Source organism: Bos indicus x Bos taurus, chromosome 14 (genome assembly GCF_003369695.1).
Source record: "Bos indicus x Bos taurus breed Angus x Brahman F1 hybrid chromosome 14, Bos_hybrid_MaternalHap_v2.0, whole genome shotgun sequence".
In the NCBI taxonomy this organism is placed as follows: domain Eukaryota; kingdom Metazoa; phylum Chordata; class Mammalia; order Artiodactyla; family Bovidae; genus Bos; species Bos indicus x Bos taurus.
In genome coordinates, this window is record NC_040089.1 from 41,901,007 (window position 1) to 41,905,107 (window position 4,101).

The 4,101-nt window shown below is 38.2% G+C and overlaps 1 pseudogene across 1 annotated transcript; it reads left to right on the top strand.

Moving 5' to 3' along the window:
• The first annotated feature begins 350 nt into the window (after positions 1–350).
• On the top strand, positions 351–1,760 carry LOC113904282 (annotated as a pseudogene). The gene has a single exon (XR_003514472.1). The product of XR_003514472.1 is annotated as an annexin A1 pseudogene (transcript).
• The last annotated feature ends 2,341 nt before the right edge of the window (positions 1,761–4,101 follow it).

Consider the following 4,101-nt stretch of genomic DNA (forward strand, 5'->3'; position numbering starts at 1 on the left):
ATTCAAGAACTCAAAAATGTAAAGACACAGAACAGCAGCAGAAGCTTTGAAACTGGAAGTGAACACTGCAGGTGCCACTTTTCAAGAGAGAGCAAGCACTTCGAAATATCCGAGAGTGCCTGGCACTCTGGGATCAAAGAAACATTGACACCTATCAAACCAAAAAACCCCTTCCAGAACCAATCCCCATACTCAGCAAGGACAGGAAAGAGGAGGCCTGGATAAAAGGGAATAGGAGGGCAGAGGAAGAAGATTTTAGAAATTATTAGGGTTGCTTTTTAAACTATGTCATGAAAACAATAGAAGATACTGAACCCTGGAGTTTTAAAGCTAAAAATTACATTCTGGCAGCACAAACCGTTCAGAGAAGAATCTCTCTTTAGTTCTTTGTACGGAGGTGAAAAAAACAAAAAGATCCTTCAAAAATGGCAATGGGATCTGAATTCCTCAAGCAGGCCTGGTTTATTGAAAATGAAGAGCAGGAATACATTAAAACGGTGAAAGGATCCAAAGGTGGTCCTGGGTCAGCAGTGAGCCCCTATCCTACGCTCAATCCATCCTCGGATGTTGAGGCCTTGCACAAAGCAATCACAGTTAAAGGTGTGGATGAAGCAACCATCATTGAAATTCTGACTAAGAGAAACAATGCACAGCGTCAGCAGATCAAAGCGGCCTATCTGCAGGAGAAAGGAAAGCCCCTGGATGAAGTTCTGAAGAAAGCCCTCCTCGGTCACCTTGAGGAAGTTGTTTTGGCTCTATTGAAAACTCCAGCCCAGTTTGATGCCGAAGAGCTCCGTGCTGCCATGAAGGGCCTTGGGACTGATGAAGACACTCTGAATGAAATTCTGGCATCAAGAGCTAACAGAGAAATCAGAGAAATTAACAGAGTCTATAGAGAAGAACTGAAGAGAGATCTGGCTAAAGACATCGCCTCAGACACATCTGGAGATTATGAGAAGGCTTTGCTTTCTCTTGCTAAGGGACCAATCTGAGGAGCTTGCTGTAAATGACGACTTGGCTGATTCAGATGCCAGGGCCTTATATGAAGCAGGAGAAAGAAGAAAAGGGACAGATGTGAATGTGTTCACTACCATTCTTACCACCAGGAGCTATCCCCATCTTCGCAGAGTGTTTCAGAAATATTCCAAGTATAGTAAGCATGACATGAACAAAGTTCTGGACCTGGAGTTGAAAGGTGACATCGAGAAATGCCTCACAGTTATTGTGAAGTGTGCTACAAACCAGCCAATGTTCTTTGCTGAGAAGTTCCATCAGGCCATGAAGGGTGTTGGAACTCGTCATAAGACACTGATCAGGATTATGGTTTCCCGCTCTGAAATTGACATGAATGACATCAAAGCATGCTATCAGAAGTTGTATGGCATCTCTCTCTGTCAAGCCATCCTGGATGAAACCAAAGGAGATTATGAAAAAATCCTGGTGGCTCTCTGTGGAAGAGACTAAACATTCCTTTGATGATCTCAAGCTTTTTGATCAGAAGACTTTTTAATCATCTTTTCATTCCATATCATAGATTTAAATAGTAAAGTTTCTTCAATAGAAATATAGTCTAGTAACTTCTTCCTGAAAAATAGCCTATAAATCATTTTTTGTATTACAACTCTTTATAGATACAAAAAAATTTTTTAAATATAGTTATTCCAAACTATAAAACCCTACAAAGAGGTTGTTCTAGTAATAATGCCTAAGAAAAATATTTACCTTGCAGAAAATAAAATGATTTTACAGGAAAAAAAAAATTACATTCTGATCTATGTCTCCTTCCTAAGGTGGAAACATTTAATTGAGAAATAAGCAACCAAAGAATATTCCATTCATTTCCCATAGAAAATTAGTAAGGAAAAAAAAAGAAAAAATGAGAAGAAAGTTCCAGCAAATCCTGAAAGCATGGCAAAAATACATGTCCACAGAACAAATAAAATCTTCTGCTTGATATTTCGAAAAAAAAAAAGAAATTTTAAGAAGGATAGAGAATGTGTTTTTATTTTAAAAAAAACATAAAAGACAGTTAGAAAAACTAAGAAATGAAGTGGTTGGAAAATAGGAAGATTTGAAAAGGTGAAAGAATTCAGTGAGTAAATTCTTAAAAAAAAAAAAAAAAAGCCCTGACTTGAAAGAAGGTTAAACTAAAGAAGGAACACAAGTTTGAATAAACATAGTGAATAATGTCTCCTTGGAGAAATGCTGATTTCAAGTCCAGCAGGGGGAATGAACATGATGTTCCTGTTATATCTTGTCATACAAGAGAGCTGGGAAGATTATCAAAGACTACGTGGATGTGTCGGAAGGACTCAAGAGCCAACTTGAACAGGATCCATGAACCTAAGAGGGGACAATATGTGCATTGATATTTATAACAACCTCAGTGAAAACAACAAAGAAAAAAAATGCCTAATTGGTCCTCCTTGGAAGCTTCTCTGGACTCAATCTCTCTCTCTCTTTTTCCTTTTTTTCATAAAACTTCTTCATAAAATAAAAGAATTTATTCTGTCTTTCCTAATTAAACTGTAACTCAGGGAAACCAAATAGTTGATGAAATAATGTTCTATCTAGTAAATGAATACTAATAATCTAATTAGTAGAATATCACCAATGGGTACTGTAATAAGTTAATGCATCTATGCATTGGTCATTAATGGTTGCAACATCACAGTAAGACAAACACTTTTTAATTCCTTTTGGAATTAATCAATTTTTTTTTTGGAATTAATCAATATTATCTACAAAGTAAAATTCCCAAAAAATCAAACCTGAATTTGGACAATGCTCTAAATCTACCTACCAACTGTGAGTAAATCGCATGGGCCAAAAGAGCATCATGAATACATAAGCATGAAGGGGATGCAACCGGCATAAGCCACACAGTTGGAAATCTTACTGGATTAATGCTTCGAATTCAATGACAAGTGCTTGAAAGAAATATGAGCAAACCGAGTTCTTTTAAAGCTATAGTTGGGCTTACCTGGTGACTCATTGGTAAAGAATCTGCCTGCTAGGATCCTCTATGACCCACCTCCCAGAATATTGGAAATAAAAGCAAAAATAAACAAATGGGACCTAATTAACCTTAAAAGCTTCTGCACATCAAAGGAAACTATTAGCAAGGTGAAAAGACAGCCTTCAGAATGGGAGAAAATAATAGCAAATGAAGCAACCGACAAACAACTAATCTCAAAAATATACAAGCAACTCCTACAGCTCAACTCCAGAAAAATAAACGACCCAATCAAAAAATGGGCCAAAGAACTAAATAGACATTTCTCCAAAAAAGACATACAGATGGCTAACAAACACATGAAAAGATGCTCAACATCACTCATTATCAGAGAAATGCAAATCAAAACCACTATGAGATACCATTTCACACCAGTCAGAATGGCTGCGATCCAAAAGTCTACAAATAATAAATGCTGGAGAGGATGTGGAGAAAAGGGAACCCTCTTACACTGTTGGTGGGAATGCAAACTAGTACAGCCACTATGGAGAACAGTGTGGAGAGTCCTTAAAAAACTGGAAATAGAACTGCCTTATGATCCAGCAACCCCACTGCTGGGCATACACACTGAGAAAACCAGAAGGGAAAGAGACACGTGTACCCCAATGTTCATCGCAGCACTGTTTATAATAGCCAAGACATGGAAGCAACCTAGATGTCCATCAGCAGATGAATGGATAAGAAAGCTGTGGTACATATACACAATGGAGTATTACTCAGCCATTAAAAAGAATACATTTGAATCAGTTCTAATGAGGTGGATGAAACTGGAGCCTATTATACAGAGTGAAGTAAGCCAGAAGGAAAAACATAAATACAGTATACTAACGCATATATATGGAATTTAGAAAGATGGTAACAATAACCCGGTGTACGAGACAGCAAAAGAGACACTGATGTATAGAACGGTCTTATGGATTCTGTGGGAGAGGGAGAGGGTGGGAAGATTTGGGAGAATGGCAATGAAACATGTAAAGTATCATGTGGGAAACGAGTTGCCAGTCCAGGTTCGATGCATGATGCTGGATGCTTGGGGCTGGTGCACTGGGACGGCCCAGAGGGATGGTATGGGGAGGGAGGAGGGA